This window comes from Lontra canadensis, unplaced genomic scaffold (assembly GCF_010015895.1).
Source record: "Lontra canadensis isolate GAN:19392208 unplaced genomic scaffold, GSC_riverotter_1.0 scaffold1, whole genome shotgun sequence".
NCBI lineage: Eukaryota > Metazoa > Chordata > Mammalia > Carnivora > Mustelidae > Lontra > Lontra canadensis.
In genome coordinates, this window is record NW_022630995.1 from 11844708 (window position 1) to 11854724 (window position 10017).

Here is a 10017-nt window from a genome sequence, read left to right on the forward strand (position 1 = left end):
ACACACACACTGTATAGCCATAAAATATAAGGAAATTTTACCTTTTGCAAAAACATGGATAGAATTTGAAGGCATTACGCTCAGTGAAATAAGTCAGACAGAGGAAGGCAAATACTGTATGATCTCACTTATATGAGGAATCCAAGGGAAAAAAAACAAACAAACAAACTCATAGCAAAAGAAATGAAATTCGAGGATACCAGAGGCAGAGGATGGTGGGAGAGGGAATTATAGAAAGGTGCTTATAGGTACAAACTTATAATTATAAGATAACTAAGTACTAGAGATGTAATGTGCAACATGATAACTATAGCTAACACTACTTATTATAAATAGGAAAGTATATCCTAAGAATTTTCATCAGAGGAGAATTTTTTTCCCTTCTTTTTATTTTCCTTTCTTCTTTTCTTTCTAATGTATGAGAATATGGATCTTAGCTGGACCCACTGGACTCATTTACATGATATGTAAATCAAACTAGCATGCTGTATGCCTTAAACTTATGCAGGGATATATATCAATTATTGCTTAATAAAACTGGAAGAAGATAAAGTGAGAAAACTGAAACTTAAATTTAGGATTCAATCTAAGTCTGTTTTACTCCAAAATGTCATCCTTAGCAATTCTGAAAATACATAGAATTATATATAAATAAGCTCTTTTGGATATTAGATATAGATTGACTCTCAAAATACTATCATAAACATATTCATGTAAAGATGCTCAAGCTGACAATGTAAACATTCCAAGCTCTATCCCCTTTCAGAGACCTACTGTTGCAGAGACACTGCCTGCAAACCTGTGAAAGATTAGATTTGTGAGAATATTTTCCCCTTATAAGTTATGGTATAATTGGTATTTGTTTATCATTTTTAAAAAGATGGCACAGTTCAAGCTCATCTAAATTAATGTATGTTTTGAGTGTTGATTTAAAAACTCGCTAATTAGAAAGGAATGTTTCTGGTACAATGCATAGTGTCCAAATACATGACTAATAACATAGTTTTTGTAATGCAGCCTATTCATAAGATGAGGACTGACTGTACTCTGTCCTGTTCTCTCCTATTCAGGGAGGAAGAGAACATGCTGTCATAAATCTTGTTGAGAAACTTCTAATGCAAATTTGAATAGGGGAGGAAAAGGACAAAATATTTCCTTGTAACTTGTATCCCTTATATCTCCTCTCTGTCTCTAGTCCTATGAACAGGAGTATCAAAATTCTTGAGTATATTGAAAACATTTATAAAGAAAGTAAAAATTCTTGTGGTTCTCCTTAGAGATTCTAAGATGACCTAGACAGTGAGCTCAGACTATGCATTTTATTTAAATACCAAAGGTAATTCAGGGGCTAATTACCTATTGCATTTTCCAAGTGATGAAGACAAGCTATTGTTTTCCAAGTAACTACCAGATGGATAGATGATAGATAAGCAGAAGGATGATAAATGATAGATAGATAAATAGATAATAGGTGATATAGATAGATAATAGATTAGGTTATAGATGGATAGATAGATAATAGATGGGTCATACATACAGATAGATGATAGAGATAGATAATGATAGATGGATGATACATAGAAATACATAGATATAGATAGATGACAGATGATAGAAAGAGAGATGATAGATAAATAGATGATAGATAGATGATAGATAGATGTAACAGCTATCAAGACACTCTTGTACTGACTGGATTTATATTTGGAAATGTAAAAAAATTAAGTAAATAAAACTTAAAACTGGTGATCTAATATAATTTGAAAGGAACAAGTTTAGTGAATTTTTTTTGAAGTTTAGTGAATTATACAGCTCTACCACAGGCCTTTAGCCAAATGTATACTACATTTCAAAATAAAAGAAATTAGTAATTTTTCCAGTACAGTTTGCTCAATGTGTGACTTATACACTAGCTTAAAAAACTGGTGCAAATTCCATTTCATTAACATTTTTGTTTATTTCCTGTGTGTTATTCTTTCCATTGGATAAAAGCTAAATTTCTAAATAGATCGGTATATGTGCTTGAAGCACACTGGGCTTCTACAACAAAACCGAAACACAAGGAAAGTAAACCAGTAAAAGGCAAGAATGCATAACAAAGTCAATAAAGTAAAATTCAATGCAACCTACTGGTGAAGGCATAATGTTCAGTGCTATAGATATTTTATGGCAATATGGGAATTTTTGAATGTCAGCACAGTATTACATTTTGTGAAGCATAATATACACTCAGAAGAGTGTGCAAAACTTAAGTATTCCAAGAAATATAACCAAATAAACACATCTGGGTAACCAGATCCATATCTCAAGAAACAGAACATATCAACACACCAGAGCCTTTCCCTCCATTGTGCCTCTTAAGGTCGATATTCCCCACAAAGAAAACCACAATCTTGACTTCCAATACCATAGGTTATGTTTGCTTTTTTTGAAATTTATGTTATTAGAATTATACAGATGGATTTTTGGTTTTCTAAATTTCCCCTCAACACTTATAATTGTGTGATTTACCGATGTTGCTTATACTATTAGTTTTGTTTCATTTTCATTACGATACATATTTTTTGGTGGGAATATACAAATATTTATTTGCTCTTGAAGAGCATTGAGAGAATTTCCAGTTTGTTCTTTATGCATGCTACTACTATGAACGTTCTTGTATACATATTTTTGGTGCATTTTCCTTGAGCTCAACCTAAGGGTTCAATTACTAGATATGATATGTATAGCTTTAAGACACTACAAAAAGAGTTCTAAGTATACCTACCAATTCCTGGGCTTATCTATTTTGTTATTTATAAAAATAATTTCATTCAGACAGAATGTAGGCCAACCATGGCTAAAAATTAAGGTCTATAGAAGTTCAGATGCATAAATTTTCAGCTCTGAAATACTATATAAGAAAATAACTAAAATATGTAAACACCGATTCACATGACAATTATGACAATTTATGAATATGTTTTCATCTGCCAAAGATATGTGGAAAAAATTAGTTCCTTAACTGATCTAACAGAGAATATATTGAGAGCATCTGAGGCCTGAATTATTTTCTTAACTAAAAGAAAACTTGGAGACTGCAGACAGAAGAGGAAAACAACTTATATACTGAACAAACCTCTATCTACCTCACCTACAATAAATTAATGACTCTCTTTTCTTACTATTTCTTTCTTTTATAATAATAGTTCATAATTAGTCTCAGGGCTCAGAATTAGAGGAAAGTCTGAAGATGTAGAAATATAATCTTCAAAGTAAATAATTCTTCTTCAAAGAAATCTAGTAAAATATTTTTAAAATTGTCACCATCTATTTTAAACCTTGTCATCTGTCTCCAATAACTGACCACAGACTGTATCCAACATTTTCTCACTTTATTATTTTTGTTACTATTACTTTCAGTCTCTCAAATCTTAGACTCATTTTGTCTGTGCCCCTTTTAATTGATAATTAATCTAATGGACTCCAAGAATAACAACAAAAAAATAATTTGAGGAATGTCATATAGTACTTATACTTTATGTCTCAGGTCTATGGGAACTCTTTTGCTAGATGGTCTCTAAAGACCCATTTGGCCCTTTATTTTATTTCAATAGAGTGCATTAACTATAGCCTTTTCTTTAGATACTTTTCTCTAACTATGTAGTTAGAATTAGATTTTAGTTTCAAAAAGTATCCTTCCAAGGATTTAACAGTACTAGGAACCAAGAAATAGTTGAACTGCCAAACTCCTCCCAACTGTGTGATTCCCAAACAATAGTGCTTCTCATGGTTTCCAGCTAAGCACCAGGAAACACCATCTCAGTCTGGGCCATGCCATCTTTAGGGATGGCCAAAATCTCAAAATGATAAAAAATTAGTTGCTGGGGCAGGTGAGTGAATGGATAAGCATTGCCTAGTGATAGTGAGGACACTTCTGAGATTTCCTCAAAGTGAGGGGAGCTTGATTGTTTTAATTTTGAGTTGCTATTTTCTCCTTTATTCACTCTGTTCCTGGAGAGGTGAAATATTTTATCTAACCGGGAAGTTTGAGAGAATGGCTGGCATGTTTTCTCATTGCTACTCTCTTCTCCTGGGAGTGAGCCTGTACTCTTTCTTAAGAGATAAATTCTGTCTAACTCTGTGGTTTAGTAATTCTCTTTGACTAAGACCTAACATCATATTTTCCAGCTTGGCCTCTGTCAATAATAATGGCAATAATTTAGCTTTGCCTTTAATCATTTTTTTTTTATTTCTTAATATTGTACAGAAGCTGGGCCAAGAAGAGTAGTCTTAGCTGGTCTGTAAAGAACCCACTTGAGTTTGGACTAAGAACATTCAGAAATGAGATAACAAAATTTTAGATAAAGCGTACATGAGGAAAGGCTTTTGGAATGAAAAGGGCATTTGTTTCTGCTCCTTAATCTCTGGTATAAAGGGAGAGATTTGTGACTTGGTGCTTTAGTAAGGGTTGTATTGGGCCAGTTTTGACCCCTGCAGCTTTGGTGAGAAGCTTTGCATCAATCAGTACAAATGGCTTTAAAGATCAGTACAGTGGCCTTAGAGGTAATTTCAGCTTACATATGATTTAACCTTAAGTGAGTGGTTCTTTTTAAACAGGTCTTGGGCAATGGTGGTATAGTCAGTGAGATCAGTCTTGGTAAGAGCCGGAAGAAGACCCAAGCCAAAGGCAGCAACTGAGTGGCATGGAGGTCTGCGAGACAAGAGTTTGCAGATGCCAGCAGAACTTTTTGCTGTGTCTTAGTAGAGTCAAAGACTCAGTTATAGGCACGGGTACACAAAAGCATCAAAGATAGGGCCTTAACAAAGTATGGCCCCAAGTTCCTTCAGCAGGCCCTGCTTTTCCTCAACTGGAACAGCTGAGACAAGCATCTCATACAGAGAAAAGATCCCTTTAGGCTTTTTACTCATTGGCTGGCAGAATGGTATTGGCTGCTTCTTAACTGCAAAAAAATTGAATTCCTTGTTATAGAAATCAGGTTCTAGAAAGAAGATATTCTAAAAATCAGGTTTTAGCAGGATCTAGACAATGGTAGAACCACTAAATCAAATTTATTCTGTGCTAGAGCCACAGAGGAGCTGTAGAAAAGCTAACTTTGGACCCATCTGGTGCTGAACACAAATTAAAAAGTCTACTCTTCTTCCATGACATGATTTCAAGTTGGCTATTGACTTATTTAACAAGGAGAAGCTTAGCTGGATTCTCTGATGTACTCACCACTCTCTAATCTTATGTGAAAAATCAACATCTTTCTGGGAATTTGTTCACAGCTTAGTTTAAATTTGCAGGGCATGGTGTGATGGTTAGTCTTATGTGTCAACTTGGCCAGAGGTTTGGTCAAACACTAGTCTAAATGGTGCTGTGAAGGTATTTTGTGATGTGATCAGTGTTTCTAATCAGTTGACTTCATAATGGAGATTATGTTTACAATGTGGGTGGGCCTTTCCAATCAGTTAAAAACATTAAGAACAAAAGCTAGGTTTCCCCCCCAAATGATTTTTTTTTCTTTTGAGAGCGAGAGAGGGGGGGAATGGGAGGGGCAAAGGGAGAGAGAGAATCTTAAGCAGGTTCCATGCTCACCATGGAGCCCTATGCAGGGCTCCATCTCACTATCCTGAGATCATGACCTGAGCCAAAATCAAGAGTCAGAAGTTTAACCTACTGAGCCATCCAGGAGCCCCTCTAAAAAAAAAAAAATTCAGCCTCAAAACTACACAGACACCTTGCCCTAGCATTCGATCTGCCACCTACAGATTTCAGACTCGGGACTGTAACATGAACTCTTGCCTCGTCTGCCAGCCTATGGATTTTGGACTAGCCATTCCCCAAAATCATGTGAATAAACTTCTTAAAATAAATTTCTTTAGGGGTGCCTGGATGGCTCAGTCAGAAGGTCATGTGACTTTTGATATCAGGGTCATGTGTTCAAGCTGAACATTAGGTGCAGAGATTACTAGAAAATAAATATATAAGCTTAAAAAAATCTCTTTACATCCCACATACCCAGTCACCCATACTCCCATCCACATATATGGATATATAGGGATATATATGTGTATATGTTGTAATGGTCTATTTAGCCAGAGTGGCCCCACCTCAGTTGAACAGCCATTTTGTTGTTTATGCTGTAAAACTTAAATTGACCCTGCCCCCACCACTGCCCCAGAACTTACTTAAAAACAAGTCCGGAAAACCAGTCCCAGGTAACAAAGCCCAAATACAAGGGTGGGTCAGGTCAGGTGGAGATAACAGCCCGAATGCAGGGATGAGTTGGGTCAGATGGAGACATCCAATCAGTAGAGCACGCATACTGTCTCCCTAGCTACCAAGGAATGTGGGGCCTGCCTTTTGGGCGCCAATTCTGACCAAGGTGATAGGCTAGTTCAAATGTCTACTATAGGGTAAATTGTAATTCCATTGGTCACTTATGTGTGACCTAGCATGACTGTGCAGCTTTCTTTGTGTGTTACAATCTCATTGGCCACCTGTGTGTGGCCAGGCTCAACCACATGGTCTTTGCTCTATAAAAGTTAGTCTGTGAGGCAGGGAGGGGTCGCCCTCTCTGTAAGGAGCGGCCTCGACTGGTCTGTTTGATGGTCAGTTTGATTCTTGATGCTTGGTGCAAAATAAAGCTTTGCTTGACCTTTGCTTTGTATCAGTCTCGCTCCTTTAACCATGGACCCATTACTGGGGGACCCAACATTGGGGGCTTGTCCGCGATCAAATGACAAGAACTGAGCCAGCATCAGAATTTCTGGGAAAAGCCTCTGGAGGTAAGATTTCCAGATTTTATTCTGTGAGAGCTGGTCTGTCTGTCTGGTTGCAGAGCTCCAGGGTATGGCCCACTGGGAGATGCTGGATGCAGCCATGCTCCCCAGGGCTGGAGTGGATGCAAGGACACCCCATCCCTCTTCTGGTAGATTGTCTAGGGGGTTTGAGTTCCCCTAGGCAGTGAGGGGGCCGAGAAAACCCCCACCAGTGGGTGGTTGCAGGAGACAGAAAATCTCTACCAGCCCCTGGGTCTGGTTGTCATTGTCTTGTCTTTTGTTACCGGTTGTGTTGGTCATCCCTAGGGGAATGAGAAAATCCCCATGGGCAAGCGTCTCTAGAGGACTGAGAAAACCCCCACCAGCGGCAGGCTCTGGGTGAGGGCCACTGGGTCTGCGGTTGTTTTGTCCTGTCTTTTTGTTGTCTGTTGCATTGTTTGTTGTGTTTGAAGAAATGAGGCAAGCAGAGAGTAAGGGGACTCTGACTTTCATCTCTCTGTTCCTCCTAATAGATGTGGGGCTTCTCCCTTACTCATTTCTTGTGTTAATGGCTGGCTATAACTGGAGCCAACTGGGGTTAGTCTAACTGAGGCAGAGTCTTTAAGGAATATTCCCAAGCAGCTGCCAAAACTCCCTTCATTTTGGGGAAATTCCTTGCTGTCTCTGGCCCAACGGGAACTGCCTAGCCCCTCCCCCTTGCTGGCGGGAAAGCATGGCGTCTGCTCCTCTCTTGGAGCTGGTGAGCTCTAGAACTGGGAACCCTTCCTCTGCCTTCTGGTGGCATTTTGTTCTGTTCTTCACTGTCGGGAAACAAGAAGAGCCGCCCCCGGACCTAACACCCCCCACTCCAGATCTTCCCACCTGGGGCTCAGGTAAACATTTGAAGTGGAGTGGGCCCAGGTGAAACGTAAATCAGTATTTGAACTAAGTTAAGTTTGTTGGGTTAAATAGGATGAACAGGTCTTTTGAGTTAACAGCAGTAAATGTGAAACTTCAAAGTTTACTTAAGATCAAATAAGCTCGTGTTTTTTATGTTAAAATCTGTTAATAAAGAGATGACTAAACTGATGGTTAATTGTCTGTCTCAAAGTTTTAATGGGTAATTGTTAAAGTAGCTTTCAAAGTCTTTGGTGACCTGAAACTTCAAACCAAATGGGATAAAATGCTAGAGCGTTGGTTGCTGGAACCAGGTTTGTGCTTTTGAAATCTGTTGGTAAACATGTTTTGTGCTTAACTGATTAATAAATTTGCCTTCTAAGAATTCTGTTGCAACAGTTCACAATTGGTTAATATTTAGTTTTCACTAGAGGTTAAAGTATTTCTAAGAATACAAAATTCTGCTAAGTGTAACTAAGACTGATGGAAATAAGGGAAGCAACTCTGTATGTAGGAAAGTAGGAGATATGTAAAAAAGAGATAAAGAATGGGAATACATTTTGTTAAAAGTAAGAAAAGGTAATTTTTCCCTAAATGAAATGGTCATTTGGAAGAAAATGACTTGGGACAAACCCCACTATCTTAAAATGATAGAAGGTTTGTGAAGGAAAATCTTCAGGGAAAAAAATTTAGGTATGGTCAGGACAAACTAAAAAAAAAAGAGAAAAAGACCAGATGCCTGAACCTGTTTGAATAAGAAAGAAAGAAAAACAGCCCCAATGTGATTTAGCACTCTCCTGAGTTGCCTTTCTATATATTATACTTCCACATGAAAGGGCCATTTGGCCTTGAGAGACTGCGAAAGCACCCCGTTACCATCCCCCATTGTACCACTGGTGTGGGACAGGAGATGGGTCTCGGAGGGCAAACGGAGCACCTGCCCTAGGGTTTAGGTGCACCTTGCTGATTTCAGCAGACCCAAGGCTGGGCTCTCCTGGACAGCCATGGCTCACCTCTGCCCTGCTGGACCAATAATAGGAGGCCAGGGACAACTGACTGGATCCGCCCGTTGAACCAGGAAAGCCCCAGGGCCACTGTCTGAGCCAGACCCATTCTTAAAGAATGGAAGGGGAGACGGATCACCTCCCGTTAGCCAGGGATACCCAGAGTGGGGGTGGGTGTCCAACCTGTTTAAATTTGAAGAGTGCCTGACTGTGAATCTGTCTGTATGGCTCCACCGCTTCCGCTACGGAGTCTGAGTGGGCTGCACCCTGAGTCTCGACCGGTCACCTACTCCACGGAGTAGCCTGGTCTGGGGCTTATACGGACAGACCTTAGCTAAGACACTCCTAAGTTCCCGAAAGGGATGCAAGCAGGACAGCATCTGAAAGATCCCCCTCCTTTTTGTCTGTGACATCATTCACAATGGGAGGAAAACCCAGTAAACCCACTATTTTAAGACTGCATGCTTAAGAATAAAAAGGAAAGAGACTGCTATAAAAAAGCTGGTTTTCTGTCTGTTTAAAAGGGCAAAGTTTTCTTAGGTTAATTGATCTGTTGAAAAAATGTAAATGGTTTTCTCTTTGCCTGCCTAGAGTTGTAAATGAGATCTCTTTGACTCAAAAGGCTTTTCCCTGATATGCTAAGTTACTCAGGAAGTACTGCTAAACCAATGACAAACCTTGGGTTACATTTGGGTAAATGCTGTAACTACTCTAGAGGTTCTTTACATTTCCTAAAGTTTTAATGTTTTGATAAGGATCATCATTTGACATTTAATCATATCTATTCTGAGTTTTTGTCATTTGTAATTGTTTTAATTCTCTTGTAACATGAATTCCGCCCTAAAGGAAATTCATATGGGAGACTTTCAGGACAAATACAGGTCTTTGATATGTTAAAATCCTGGAACTGAAATGGGTAAGAATTTACAGAAGAAAAGGCTGCATTCGGACTAAACCAGAATTAGCAATATGGGACTAGATGAACTGAAGGAAATTGTAATGTTGTGTCTCTTAATGTTTCATCTTATTTTAAGCAATTACTGGTTCTGTAATGTTTGCTCCTCTAGACTAGGGAAACTTTTTCTTAAATTATCTGTAACTTACAGAGATGTAAAAGTACTCATTTGTAAACAAATCAAGGCATTCAACTTTTCTCTCTATCTGAACCCTCTGAAACCAAAAGGTCTCAGCAAGTATACTTTCTTCCATGGCAATCAGTCATTTGCATAAGTTCAATAAGAATCTGTTGTCCTTGTAACAGGACACCATTGGAAACACTGGTTATTTTACCAAGGCTTTGACTGGAATGTCATATTTGAAAAGACTCAGATATGACCAGACAGCTTAAAGGAACTAAGGTTGACTTTGT